This window comes from Glycine soja, chromosome 20, assembly GCF_004193775.1.
Source record: "Glycine soja cultivar W05 chromosome 20, ASM419377v2, whole genome shotgun sequence".
In the NCBI taxonomy this organism is placed as follows: Eukaryota; Viridiplantae; Streptophyta; class Magnoliopsida; order Fabales; family Fabaceae; genus Glycine; species Glycine soja.
In genome coordinates, this window is record NC_041021.1 from 7,920,925 (window position 1) to 7,936,891 (window position 15,967).

The following is a 15,967-nucleotide window of genomic DNA, read 5'->3' on the forward strand; positions in this document are numbered from 1 at the left end:
TCCCTTTGGCTGCTCCATATAGGCTTCTTCATTCAGGTATCCATTCAGAAATGCGCTCTTCACATCCATCTGGTACAGTTTGAATTTGAGGATGCAAGCTACACCAAGTAACAATCTGATGGACTCAAGTCTAGCAACAGGGGCGAAAGTTTCATCAAAGTCTACACCTTCAATCTGAGTGTAGCCTTGAGCAACAAGTCTGGCCTTGTTTCTGGTTATGACACCTTCTTCATTGGTTTTGTTCTTGAAGATCCACTTGGTGCCAATCACATTAGTTCCCTCGGGTCTAGGAACTAGCTCCCAAACTTCATTCCTTTTGAATTGCTCCAATTCTTCTTGCATAGCATTGATCCAGAACTCATCAGTCAGTGCCTCTTTCACATTCTTGGGCTCAATTTTGGAGACAAAACATGAATTGGAGACAATCTCAATCTCCCTTGATCTTGTAGTGACTCCTCTGTTTGGATCTCCTATAATCAGCTCCTTGGGGTGCATCTTCTGGATTCTAATGGAGGGTCTCTTGTCAGGTTGATTGATGTTTGGTTCATCTGTAGCAGAATCAGAGTTTTCTGCATTTTCTGCACTTTTAGCTGTATCTGCTACATTGTCTCCCGATGTTCTGACATCTTCTTCGACATCCTTCTTTCTTGCTGGAGTTAGATCATCAACAACCACATTGATGGATTCCATCACAGTTCTGGTTCTGGAATTGAATACTCTATATGCTCTGCTGTTTGTAGAGTATCCCAGGAATATCCCTGCATCACTCTTGGGATCCATCTTTCTCCTTTGCTCTCTATCTGCCAAAATGTAACATGGACTTCCAAAGATGTGGAAGTGCTTGACAGTTGGCTTCCTCCCTTTCCAGATTTCATACAGTGTGGTTGGAGTCCCTCTTCTAAGTGTGACTCTGTTGTGGATGTAGCATGCTGTGTTCATGGCTTCAGCCCAGAGATTATAGGGAAGTTCTTTGGCATGAAGCATGACCCTAGCAGCTTCTTGCAAAGTCCTGTTTTTCCTTTCAACTATGCCATTTTGTTGTGGTGTAATGGCTGCAGAGAACTCATGAGTGATGCCTTCAGATGTGCAGAATTCAGTAAACTTGCTGTTTTCAAATTCTCTGCCATGGTCACTCCTGATTCTCTTGATGACACAGTCTTTTTCTCTTTGAAGTCTTAGACTCAACTCTTTGAATACTTCAAAGGTGTCTGATTTCTCTCTTATAAAGTTGACCCAGGTAAATCTGGAGAAATCATCCACAACAACATAGGCATACCTTTTTCCTCCAAGGCTTTCAACTTGCATAGGCCCCATCAAGTCCATGTGAAGTAGTTCCAGCACCCTGGAAGTGGTCTGATGTTGAAGCTTCTGGTGGGACATCTTGACTTGCTTTCCAATCTGACATTCACCACAGATTCTGCCTTCTTTTATTTTCAGATTTGGAATGCCTCTAACAGCACCTTTGTCAATGATATTCTTCATGCCTCTTAAGTGCAGATGTCCAAATCTTTGATGCCATATTTTGACTTCATCTTCTTTGGAGGATAGACATGTGGAGGAGTAACTGGTTTCTTGAGGTGTCCATAGGTAACAGTTGTCCTTTGATCTGCTGCCCTTCATTAGAACTTCACTCTTCTCATTTGTCACCAAGCATTCTGACTTTGTGAAGTTTACATTGAATCCTTCATCACACAACTGACTGATGCTGATCAAGTTTGCAGTCAGTCCCTTCACCAGCAGTACTTTGTTCAGACTAGGAAGTCCATCATGGACTAGCTTTCCCATTCCAGTGATCTTTCCTTTAGAGCCATCTCCAAATGTCACATAGCTAGTGGAGCAAGGTTCAATGTTCACCAGGAATTCTTTAACTCCTGTCATGTGTCTGGAACAGCCGCTATCTAGGTACCAATCTTCCTTAGCTGATGCTCTGAGTGAAGTATGAACAACAAGACTAACAATCTTGTGTTTTGGAACCCACATCATCTTCCTTCCGTTGCTGCTACTTTGAGTTCCATGATGTGTATGGCCATGTAGATGATAGCAAAAGGGCTTTATGTGACCATACTTGCCACAGTAGTGACACCTCCACTTCTTTCTTTTGCTCTTTTTCTGCTGCGTTCCATGATGTCGAGACCGATGTTGTGACATCGTGGCTCCAATGCTGTTTTTGGCAGGAACAAATTCTGTCATGGTTATTCTGCCAGCAGATTTATGATTAAACCCAAGTCCTCTCTGGTTTCCAACATTCTTCCCAAGCTGTAGCACCTCATCAAGCATATCTGAGCCTTTATTCAGCATCTTTATTGATTTTGTCATGTTTTCCAGTTTAGAGTTCAGAAAACCAACTTCTCCTTTAAGCTCAGAGATCTCCTCTTCATGTGCCTCCTTCTCAGCCTCCAGATTTGCAATGACCTTCTTTAGTTGTGCTTCTTGTTGAAGAATCTTCTCACTTTTGATGCATAGTTCTCTATAGAATATAGCAAGCTCATCAAAAGTGATTTCACTATCTGTATCACTTGAATCTTCAGCAGATTCAAATCTCCCAGTGAGTGCATTCACATCTCTGTCAGAATCACTTTCTTGTTCACTCTCTGTATCATCAGACCGACATACAGAAAGTCCTTTCCTCTGTTTCTTGAGATGAGTGGGACATTCGGTTTTGATGTGTCCATAGCCTTCACACCCATGGCATTGAATTCCTTTGCTGTGACTGAGCTTTTCATCTGACCTTTTCTGGTATTCACTACCTTTCCTGATGTCGAAAGGGATGTTCCGGACATGTGGTTTCTGCCTCCTGTCCATTCTGTTCATCACTTTGTTGAACTGTTTTCCAAGGAGCACAACTGCGTTAGTCAGACCTTCATCAGTATCCAGGTCATACTCATCTTCTTCTCCTTCATCATTGGACACGAACGCCAGGTTCTTGCTCTTCTTTTCAGTCCTATCCGAGAGTCCTAGCTCAAAGGTTTGAAGGGAACCAATGAGTTCATCTACTCTCATGTTGCAAATGTCTTGGGCCTCCTCTATTGCAGTGACTTTCATGTCAAATCTCTTAGGCAAAGATCTGAGGATTTTTCTCACCAGCTTTTCATCTGTCATCCTTTCTCCCAAGGCAGTGCAAGCATTGGTTATTTCAAGAATGTTCATGTGGAAGTCATGAATACACTCTTCCTCCTTCATCTTCAGATTTTCGAATTTTGTAGCCAATAGTTGCAATCTGGACATCTTCACTTTGGAGGTTCCTTCATGAGTGGTTTTCAGGATCTCCCATGCATCCTTGGCCACTGTGCATGTGTTGATCAGTCTGAAGATATTCTTGTCAACTCCATTGAATAGAGCATTCAAGGCTTTGGAGTTTCCAAGTGCCAATTCGTCTTCTTCTTTTGTCCAGTCTTCTTCTGGCTTCAATTCATTAGTGGGCTTTCCTTCTGTGTCCAACATCTTGGGATGTTCCCAGCCTTTGATGACCGCTTTCCAGGTTCTGCTATCCAGTGATTTGAGGAAGGCCACCATCCTTGCTTTCCAGTATTCATAGTTGGTTCCATCCAGAATTGGTGGTCTGTTCACTGGTCCTCCTTCTTTCTCCATGTTCATCAGAATTTATCTCCCTAGATCTCACTCAGTGATTTCGAGTGCCCGCTCTGATACCAATTGAAATTCTGATACTGGGGACAGATGTCGTACAGGATGTCACGACATCGCGCTTCAGAACATGCAGATTGTATATGACCGTATGAACAGATTAAACAAGTAAATAACACAAGAGAATTGTTAACCCAGTTCGGTGCAACGTCACCTACATCTGGGGGCTACCAAGCCAGGGAGGAAATTCACTAAAATAGTGTTAGTTCGAAGATCTAACAGCCACTGTTTACAACCTTCTCACCTAACCACTACCCGTGCAACCTCTACCTAAGAGTCACTCTTAGATATGAGAACCCCTCTCACTCCCTCTCAATCACTCTCCCGTGTTTACAATTAAATCAAGTATACACCAGAGATTGCTCTCTGAACAATAGAGATCAACTCTACACACTCAGGTCCAACACTTGATGCTAGGGTAACATCAAGGTGGCTCACAAAACACTCAAGTCCCAAAACTCACAAAATAACTCTTCAATCCCGGACTTGGTCGAAAACTCGTGCAGCCTTCATGTTTATATAGCAGTGTGCGTATCTGGGCTGCAACAACTTGCGCTGGATAAGATCTATCATTCTCCTGAAAAATCTGCACTTAAAGATCTAAAAGATAAAGTTTGATCTTTTAGTTTTTATCTTTAATCTTTAATCCCTGAACGAACTATTCAAGTTTGTAATTCGAACTTTAATTATCTTTTAATTCGTTCCTAAAGATAGATCGCCAAATCTGTTGCTAACTACACATTAATCTGTTAAAGATATAACAGATTTATGTGTCCAGTATTTTCGGGCCGGATGTCCTGGACATCGTATCCGACATCGTGGATCCTGCAGCTTCAATTCTTCATTTGACATTTTATCTTGCCTTGTGCATTGTGCAGCCCGATCTGATTCCTTGACATAACGTTGGACATCATGTGCAGCAACTCCAGCTTTCCTTCATTGTCTAAGTGCTTATGTTTTAACAAAATTTTAGTCAATCTTTTAAAACTCAGTAAAGCTAAGCACTAACAAGATCAATGGCCAAGCTATCCTCCAAGTCTACATATTCGCTCATATTATGTCTTTGAAAGCTATGACTTATAATGATATATCTCTTATGCTTAACAAGTTTGTTGTAAATCAAAGTTGCATTCTTCAAATACACAAACAAAGAGCAAGTGGTGTGCAACAATACACTCTAAACACTTTTGGTTCCTTGATCTTAATCTCTTCATCTTACTTCTTGGTACCAAAATTTATACTGTTTGTCATCATAAAAAAGGGAGATTGTTATGTCTGGTTGCATCCAAGTCATATTGGACTGTACCAAATAGTTAAGTCCCTAAGGTTTTGATGTTAACAAAGTATAAATTTTATGTGTTAACCTTTCGTGCTTAAGCTATAGGTTTGTCTATCTCTATGAGATAGAAGCATAAAGAATGGGGAGAAAGGCTCTATACGATAGCTAAAGTATCAGCCATTGGACAATACTGCCTCAACATCCAATCCCAAGAAGACAACTGCTTTAGCATTTGGCTCATAGTCCAAAGGCAATGGAACTCTATTAATTGATTCTCAAGAAATAAGAGTAACGTCCATGGTTCAGTAATCAATTTATGCCATGAAACACAAGAGGAAAGTTTTGAATTGTCTTTTCTTGGCATTCTTTATTCCTTTTGTCCTGTGCTATTAATGTTGTATTTGCATTGTACATTGAAAGTCAGCTTTAAGCACAAGGCAACACTGACAAGATGTACTTTTTTGAAGATACATTGCAGAAGATGTTTGTGGTCCTTACACTCTTTGCCTACACAATAACATGCCATGTGTAAAGCGCCCAATCTATTAGACAATGACTAGCTGAGATCTCTCAACGGATCGAAGCTCTGAAGTCTCTATAAAGCTTAAAGAAGTTCGTGATGAAACTATCAAATCACTAGAGAATCATCTGAGTCAAAACGAACAAAGTGCTATAGTGTTATTAGTTTACTTGGACAAAAGAAACTTGAGCGAATTGAGTGAACCTTAGCTCTGCTAAGTTAGCAAGTTTCCATTGTATTCAAGCTTACTATGTAAACACTATTTGAGTGATTAGAATACATATTCTATTAAATAACTATTGTTTTTGAAAACCAGAAGTGACTTTGTGACAAAAAATACTCGAGTCTTAATCTCAGGGGGAGATTAAGGGTAGTGCCAGAAGTGGCCTAGAGAGTACCTGTTGTAGCCAGAAGTGACATAGAGAATACTTGGTTGTAATCAAAGTTTTGAGTGGAACCCTTTGAGTTTTGAAAGACAACTGGACGTAGTCTAAGAGTTGGGGGTAAACCAGTATAAAACCTTTGTGTTTTCTTTACTGTTTCTATATAACTAGTTATTTTCTATAGTTTACTTCTACACGATTGTGTCCATGTTTTGTGAAGGGAGAACAAGAGGAGACAACCATGGAAGCAAGGGCTTGTGGAAAGAGCTTGCGACAAATATGTCTCTATGTTGGCAATAAGAGATGGTCACGTTGGTAATCATTTCAGTGAAAAAATTTGTCCCTCTGTTCCATTTAGGCTATTTTATTAACGGTGATAGACGAAAGTTAATGGTCGGATATATTTGTTGCATTTTTTATACTTTCGGGGACTAAATTTTGTATTTTCATCTTTCAGGGATGCATTTATCAGCGAATTACATATTCAGTGACAAAAAAGGCTATTTACCCTAAATAAAATAATTTCAATTTTAGTTCATTGATAATTTTTTCAGCAATTTTGATCTTTGAACTTTTTTTAACATTTATAGTCTCTGTTCTCAAGTAACAACACTAGTTGATGTTGAAAGGGTTAATTATTTTTTAGTTGTTGAAACTTTGAGTTTTCACTTTTAATTCCTAAGCGAAAAATTAATGGCTTAATTGCAAATTTAGTCCCTTTATTTATCTCAAATCACTAATTTGGTTCCCCTGTAATTTAATTCACCAATTGAATCCTCTGTTTTTTTTTCCATCTGGTTATTTTAGTCCCCAACCCCAAAATAGGAAATTGACTGTTAATTGTTTATATTGACCGCCACGTGTCGTGCTTTTATTGGATGTTGACTGTTATTTCAAAATTTCTTTTTGTTTTAAGTTTATTCAAGAGTATACAAACAAGATAGATGTGCTTTTCAAGGACAAAAGTGAAGCACAAAATGAGGAGAAAGCTAAGGAAAAGGAGGATAAGGAAGTACTTGCTTAGCAGGTACCCTTTGTCAAACTTCCATTTACCATTCAGTTATATTGTTTGATTATTAAATTAAAAATGTTTCCAATGATCTACATAATGTGTATGCCTAGTTGCTACCGCTTGCTTTGCCGACACCTCTTATGCAAGGAATGGGGGGAGGTTATGCCCCTTCCCCACCACCACCTATGGGTGGAATAGGGATGCTGATGCAAGCTCCATTGGAGCTTGTAGGCCTAGGATCTTCTTCATCAATGGATTCCTTTGCTTCTTGGAAGATGAATGGCAGCGGAATGGAGAAAGGGAGAGAGAGAGGAGACGCCACTTCAAGGAGAAGATGAGTCTAGAAGAAGCTCACCACCATAGGAGGCCATGGATAAGAGCTTGGAGGAAGAAGGAGATGAATGAAGGGAGAGGGAGAGAAGAGCACGAAATTTTGTGCTCTAAATGAGCTTTGAAATCTGAAGTTTAATATTCAAATTATCAAAGTTGAAAAAAATACACACACATGACCTCTATTTATAGCCTAAGTGTCACACAAAATTGGAGGGAAATTCAAATTTCACTTGAATTTGAAATTGAATTTGTGGAGCCAAAATTTTACTAATTATGATTAGTGAATTTTAGTTATGGTTCAGCCCACTAATCCAAGATCAATTCCAAGATTCTCCACTAAGTGTGCTTAGGTGTCATGAGGCATGAAAAGCATGAAGGACATGCACAAAGTGTGACTATATGATGTGGCAATGGGGTGTAGTAAGCAAATGCTTACCTCCCCCTCTAAAATTTAATTGGATTGGGCTTCTACCAATTCAGTTAAATTTATTTCCAACCACACACATCAAATATCCACTTAGTGCATGTGAAATTACAAAACTACCCCTAATACAAAAACTAGTCTAGGTGCCCTAAAATACAAGGGCTAAAAAATCCTATATTTCTAGGGTACCCTACCTACATTATGGAGCCCTAAATATAAGGCCCAAAAATAATGAAACCTTAATATAATATTTACAAAGATAAGTGGGCTCGTACTTAGCCCATGGGCCCGAAATCTACCCTAAGGCTCATAAGAACCCTAGGGCCTTCTCTTGCATCTCTGGCCCAATCTACTTGGAGTTTTCTATCCAATGCCCTTGCGGGGTAGGATTGCATCATTCCCTCCCCCTTGAAAAGGATTTGACCTCAAATCCCGAGGTTCTTGAAACTCTGGGCTTTTTTCCTCAACACCTATAAAAAGAACAAAAACATATGTATTAGTGGTGTTTAGTATGTTGAAGTAGCTCTAGAAACACATGGCTTTCGCCTAAGCAGAAGCAAATCGGAGTATATGGAATGTAAGTTCAACAAAAGTAGGAGGGTATCTAACTCAGAGGTGAAAATAGGAGACCATATTATCCCTCAAGTCACACGGTTTAAATATCTTGGGTCTGTAATACAGGATGATGGAGAAATTGAAGGGGATGTGAATCATCGCATTCAAGCAGGATGGATGAAATGGAGAAAAGCATCGGGGGTGTTATGTGATGCAAAGGTACCGATCAAGCTAAAGGGAAAGTTTTATCAGACTGCGGTAAGACCGGCGATTTTGTACGGAACAGAATGTTGGGCGGTCAAGAGCCAACATGAGACTAAAGTAGGTGTAGCGGAGATGAGGATGTTGCGGTGGATGTGTGGTAAGACTCGACAGGATAAAATTAGAAACGGAGCTATTAGAGAGAGGGTTGGAGTAGCGCCTATTGTAGAGAAGATGGTGGAAAATAGACTTAGGTGGTTTGGGCATGTAGAGAGAAGACCAGTAGACTCTGTAGTGAGGAGAGTAGACCAGATGGAGAGAAGGCAAACAATTCGAGGCAGAGGAAGACCCAAAAAGACTATAAGAGAGGTTATCAAGAAGGATCTCGAACTTAATGATTTGGATAGAAGTATGGTACTTGATAGAACATTCTGGCGGAAGTTGATCCATGTAGCCGACCCCACCTAGTGGGATAAGGCGTTGTTGTTGTTGTTGTTGTTGTAGTATGTTGAAGTAAGGTAAGGTCTGAAAACTCATTTCCTGGGCATCTTCCCATGAAGGAACATGGTTCCTCACCAACTCAATGAGTGGTGCTACAAGTATAGAAAAATATGGGGCAAACCTTTTGTAAAAGTTTGTTAAGTATTGGAAGCCCCAAATTTTTCTTACACTTGGTGGAGCGGGCCACTCAGGAATGACCTTTATTCTCTTAGGGTTCATGGGAACCCCTTGATCACAATTTAAAAAATTAAGAAAAGTAAAGCAATAGAACATACCTTTTTCTGTATTTTCATGTTGATTATTCCTACCAAAAAGTATGACAAACCTAAGGTGTCCCATATGAGTGCCTAAGTTTGTATTGAAACTAAAAATAAGAACAAACCTACCTAATGAGTCCCTATGTACACAAATCATGAAGATGTTGGGTGCACGAGTGATTTTACAAAAGAGTGTTGCACCACCCAAAACATTCATCACACCACCTATTTTAGGGATTTGGTTCCTAATAATACCTATTTTGGGCACCAACAAAGCACAAGGATTTAATCTCTTGCGAACCAAACCCTCATCCAACAACTCCTTTACTTGAGGAATAAACTCAAGCCTAAGAGGTGTGGCAATGCTAACAAGTGTCTTTTTACAAAGGAGAAAATGTGGAGGTTGTTTAAGAGGGGAAATTTCTTTAATATTTGTCTTTATTTCAAAATGTCTTTCCTGCTTAGCTAACCTCTTGGAGGAGACACTTACCTCCTTACACTCCTCCTTAACCATTAAAGGTTTTCCTTCTTCTTGGGGGTAGATTTCTTCACTAGATTCTTCCCCTTTTGCTTCTTCACTTTCACTAGAGGAAGGTGAAGTAGTAGCCTCATCTTGGCTACTATAAATGTCTTGGCTCCTCATAATCATGGTTTTCTTGGTGGAGCATTGAGAAGTAATGTGTCCTCTTCCAAGACATTTAAAGCACTTTATGGAGCTAGTCTTTTCTTGCATACTAGCCTTAGGGGGTTGCTTTTCTATTGTCTTCCCCTTATCATCATTGGGCTTAGAAGGTGCTGCCCCTAAGATGCCTAGACCTTGGTCTTTCTTTGGATAAGAATGATAGCCATAAGATTTTAAAGTAGGCTTTCTTTTAAGTTTTTGCTCTACCCTTATTTCCCAATCTAAGTAAGCCTATTCATTGTCCTTCCCATGGAAGTATGGGAGTTTAATGTTAACCTCTTGAGGCTTTCTTTCATTTTCTCTCCTACGGGAGTGAGGTCTAAGATGTGACCTATGCCTTCCTTCATAATAGTCACGAAGTTCTTCACTTAGGCTCTTGCAAGAGTTATGACTACTATAGGAGACATGTTTTTCTCTTTTCATTTCTTTCATTATTTTTCTTCTTTCTTCCTCTCTTATTTTCTTTCTTTCATCTTGACTTATTTCTTCCACTCTTTTTTTACCTTTTTCTTTTCTCTCTTGTTTTTCTTTCCACAACTTAAGGGATCTCAACTCATCTAATATCTTATACAAGGGGTCCTTAGGAGTAGAACCCTCACCATTAACACTAGATGAAGAATGAAGACTCATGTTGGTTCCTAAGTTATGGTTCTTTCTTGTTGGGGGTTTGAAAACAAAAAGGTAAAAGAAACTATGGTTGAAACTAGCCAAAATAAACACTAAAAGAGGTGTGAAAGATAAGGTAAAAACTAATTGGTAAAAGGAAAGCTATCTAGGCGGTTTGACAATGGAGGGTAAAAGAAATAAGCTATGAAAGTAAGCAAGAAATTAAAGTGCAAGAAATGCAAACTAGGCGGATCCTAAGAGTGTTTGGATGACCTCATTTAAGGTTCCCAACAAAACACTCACTATCCTAAGGGGAAATTGCCTAAAATTATTACACACAAATGGAAGTAGGGTGACCTAGCGGAGGCTCCCAACTTACTTCCAATGAAAGGCCTTTTTGTTACAAAATTTGAAAGCAAAGCAAATTGCCAATTACAAAATTACAAAGAAAAAAGTCCTCAATTGTGGTGGCTATTCTCTCTTTAGTGTTTCACTCAATTTGGAGTGCTTCTTAGTCCAATAGCTCTTAAGGTGGTTGGCCCCTTGCTTCTTGACTCAAATTCTTCAAGATATGGCACCAATCCTCCTTTCCAATTCCCTATATGGCAACTCACAAGCAAGGAAACAAAGAGACAAGCAATAACCAAAGACAAAAAAAATGAAATGAAATCTAAACCAATAGAGTTTTAACAAGACAAATTTCCAAGGATTATTCAACAATTAAAGCAATGAAAAGCACAAAAAGCAAGCTAGGACTCAAAGAGAAACCTAGAATGGCTCTAGAGTAGAGTAGAAAAACTCTAAAAAAAAAGACTCAAGAAACCTCTTGTTTTGGAACTTGTTTTCACAATAATTTTCAATTGAAATTTCAGAACTAGGATTGGTATAAAATAGGCACCAATTATAGAACAAATTTTGAGCCAAAACAACAAGCACACTTTCCTTTCACTTTTCTTTTTTTCCTGGACACTGATTTTTCTGCCAACTTGTGAGATTTTTCTTATTTTTTCCTTTAATCCAAATAGCTTGGTTCTTTTTTTATAATTTTGGTCCAGATGTCTAGAAACCTCAGTAAAAGTTTCAGCTCAAAAAACGTAGTGACCAATTCCCAGTAATTTATACAATTTCGTATGTTCAAGCTGCCAGCACCAGCGATTTCAGCCTAGAAATCAAGAGTAGTGTTTATGTTGCTTAAGGCTTGGATAGTTACAATTTGTGTTTGCTTATGCTCAATTATCTTGAATAACACAATTAAAGAGAGCTTAAGACTTATTTTGATTCACAAATCCAGCCACAACTCAGCACCACAACTCAATTTCATCATAGGCATCATGTAGGAAACTTAGAAAACAAAAAAAAAAAGTTCAACAACAAGACTACTTCTAGGAATTGATTTAGAACATGTTATGAACTAAAGAACATGCATGAATTAGACTCAAAATTCAAAAGATAGGCTAAGAATGACAAGAATACATGAACAAATGTATCTAGAATTCAATCAACAAAATCAAAATTCAACACAAATTTAGAACATAATGTGACAATTACTATGACTAAACATGACTCTAAGACAACATGGATTAAGTGATTTACACTTAGATTTTTGTGTTTTTTTTCTAATCAATATTTTGGAAGAAAATTTAGATCTAAGGTTCAGCACAAGAATATTATGAATGAAAAATAATAGAACCTAAAATCAACACAAAAACATGATTCAAGAGTAGATCTACAAAATTTGAACCATAAAAATGCAAGAACAAGTGTAGATCTAAGATTTAATCGGTTTATTTTTTTTTGAATCTACTCTAAACAGCACCAAACCACAAGACAATGGAGGATATGCATGGAGAATAAGATGAAGAACAAGGAATTAAAGAGAATTCACCGAACAAAAAGATAGAGGAAGCAAAAGAACATCACCTAGATGAAGATGCTCTTGATACCACATGATGCAAGCTCCATTGGAGCTTGTAGGCCTAGGATCTTCTTCATCAATGGATTCCTTTGCTTCTTGGAAGATGAATGGCAGCGGAATGGAGAAAGGGAGAGAGAGAGGAGACGCCACTTCAAGGAGAAGATGAGTCTAGAAGAAACTCACCACCATAGGAGGCCATGGATAAGAGCTTGGAGGAAGAAGAAGATGAATGAAGGGAGAGGGAGAGAAGAGCACGAAATTTTGTGCTCTAAATGAGCTTTGAAATCTGAAGTTTAATATTCAAATTATCAAAGTTGAAAAAAAATGCACACACATGACCTCTATTTATAGCCTAAGTGTCACACAAAATTGGAGGGAAATTCAAATTTCACTTGAATTTGAAATTGAATTTGTGGAGCCAAACTTTGGAGCCAAAATTTCACTAATTATGATTAGTGAATTTTAGTTATGGTTTAGCCCACTAATCCAAGATCAATTCCAAGATTCTCCACTAAGTGTGCTTAGGTGTCATGAGGCATGAAAAGCATGAAGGACATGCACAAAGTGTGACTATATGATGTGGCAATGGGGTGTAGTAAGCAAATGCTCACCTCCCCCTCTAAAATTTAATTGGATTGGGCTTCTACCAATTCAATTAAATTTATTTCCAACCACACACATCAAATATCCACTTAGTGCATGTGAAATTACAAAACTACCCCTAATACAAAAACTAGTCTAGGTGCCCTAAAATACAAGGGCTGAAAAATCCTATATTTCTAGGGTACCCTACCTACATTATGGAGCCCTAAATACAAGGCCCAAAAATAATGAAACCTTAATATAATATTTACAAAGATAAGTGGGCTCGTACTTAGCCCATGGGCCCGAAATCTACCCTAAGGCTCATAAGAACCCTAGGGCCTTCTCTTGCATCTCTGGCCCAATCTACTTGAAGTTTTCTATACAATGCCCTTGCGGGGTAGGATTGCATCAGATGCCACCAATGCCTCCTTTTGGTATGCCTCCAATGGGTGGGGGCTATTGATCTCGCTATTCACAACAGGAGAGAATTTTGTGATAATTTTTACTGGTGAAACTAGATAGTTTAAAATCTCTCCTTTTTTTTGCATTAAAGGTGACTTTCTTAGGGTTGAAGAGTTTGACATGGTGGCACCAAGCATCAATCTTTTAGCCTGTTACTACTTTCCAATGATTGTGGCTTTCTTCAATGAAAGTTTTCTAAGTAACGTATTACGTTTGCTTCTTTCTTTTTGGATTACAGGACAAGGAGCTTGCTTCAGTTTGGGCTGCAGTGAGAGAAAGAAGCTTACGGGTTAGGGATTTTGCGAAAATGCGAAAGGAAGAAGCTTACACCTAATTAACGTCCAATAAAAGTATGACACGTAGTGATCAACGTAAGCAATTAACAGTTAACATCCAATTTTGGGGTCAGAAATTAAAATAACCAGATTGCAAAAAAAAATGGGGGACTCAATTGGTGAATTAAATTACACGGGGACTAAATTAGTGAGATGAGATAAATAAGGGGACTAAATTTGTAATTAAGTCAAAATTAATCAATTTTTTCTTTGTCCATGTTTTTAGTCCTCACCATTAAATATTGTTGTTAAGTGATGAGGTGACAATAATTTAATTATTATTTAATTACATTTATGATGCTTAATTTTCTGGCGAATTTTAACCGTAAAAAAATGCTTGATTAAAGTTTTAAAATATATTACTATTTTTTGACGGCTTTAACCCCCAGAACTTAATTCTCAACTTTTTGTCCGAAAACCCAACCAGTGGGAATCCTGAAGCAAAGAATATATGGGCTCTCATTTCGAGAATGATTATTATTTTTAATCAATTTGGGGTCTTCAAATCAAAGAATGAACCCCGGTAATCACATCAAACTATCTGTTAGGCTACAATTGTAGTGATACCGCCAAGTGGATATAAGGTTCCCTTGTACTCTAACCAATACTAGCAAGGATAAACTTAATATTGATTAGTTTATAGTGTGATTAGTTTGTAGTGTCATGTTTAATTTATCCTTCTTTTTGTCTTTAGCCTTTTCTTTAGTTTTATTTTTTCCTACTTCTTTAAGGAAAAGTTTTTTTTTTATCCCACTGCAGGCTAAGACAAATGCAAGTAGTTATGGTACAAAGTAGTAACACCTCTCTATAGTTGATGAAAGTGAGAGTTTGGAAAAGAAACCAAAGTAGGAGTGGAGTTACATGTTATGTCAAATTACTGTCGCGAACGAGAAATTGAATGATATGATCATCATCAGGGAAAAAAGCACAAGGCTACAAAACATCCTTAATTGAGAACTCAAAAGATAGCTAAGAACACTGAAATATCATTATGATTAAAGAAAAATAAAAGGTGTGGGAAACCTAAGAAAGTTGTTTCATGAGTTCAAGTTTGTTGGATTCGACCAAATCGGTAGACACGCTGACCATTATATAGGCCCAGGGCTAGAGGAAAGTTGATTTTTTTTTTCTTTCAAAACTCGATATGGTTGTTTAGTATTTTTTTTAAAAAATTAAAATATGTTAAAGTTTAATTTTAGTCTTTTTTTCTCCTCACAAAATTATAATATGTTATTTGTTAACCAGCAGTAAGGTGAGGTGATTCCGAATCTACGTGACATCTTTTATCCACTAAAAGATAGACACGGTATATCGCCATTCTTTTCCTTTCCCTGTTTTTTGTTTTGTTTCCCTTTCTCTTTCTCTGATCCCGTCGACCCTAACCATGTCTTCACCAGCTCCACCACACTTGTAGTTCTGTTCTCTTCCATGCGAACCTACTAGCCGATCTGGATCTAGAGAGGAGGGCTCGACTCGACCTAGTGGTAGAACATGAGTGCATTTTGTCCACGAATCCCTCCCCCACAATCTCTTAAATTTCATTGCCTCTACTTCCTCTTACAAATGATTTAAGCAATTTATATCAGCATTGTTTGGAGAATTATGGGAGGTTGAGGACGTTGTTGTTGTATTCCAATTATTTGGAAGAGGCTATTCCGGGTGAGATTGGGAGCTTAAGAGCATCTCCAACCCAACAACTCACTTGGGGTGCTTAAAATGGGACCCACATGTACACATCACTCACCTTTACTCTTCCCAATACAAGTACCTTTGAGTACTTAATTCTCACAATGGAGCAACTCTTTTTGAGTGCTTCCGATGGGGTCCACAAAAAATTATTTTATTATTAAGAACAAATATCTTAAACACCGGTGCTACAGTAAGCAACCGGTGCTCAAGGAAAAAAGTAGCTAATGTGTGTGCAGTGGGGAATGCTTATTAAGCAACATTGCTTGCAGAGCTCATGAAATATTTGTGAAGCAATGCGTTAAAGTTGCTCTAAGACCCTTGAAGTTTTGGATGTTTCCAGAAAAACTCAGCAGCAGATTGAGTGATTGGTTTTTGAATATGATTACAAATTGTATTCTTGTTTTTTCTAATACAATTTGTGGCAGTTTTAAATTCCCATAAATTGTACTTAAATTTTAAAATAAAATATATCAGGTAAGTTAGGTTAGGTTAGATATAATTAAACTTATTTTTGAGAAAAAAAAATATATTATAATTTTTTAGGACGAAAAATAAATTAAAAATTTTGTGGAGATTAAAATTGAAT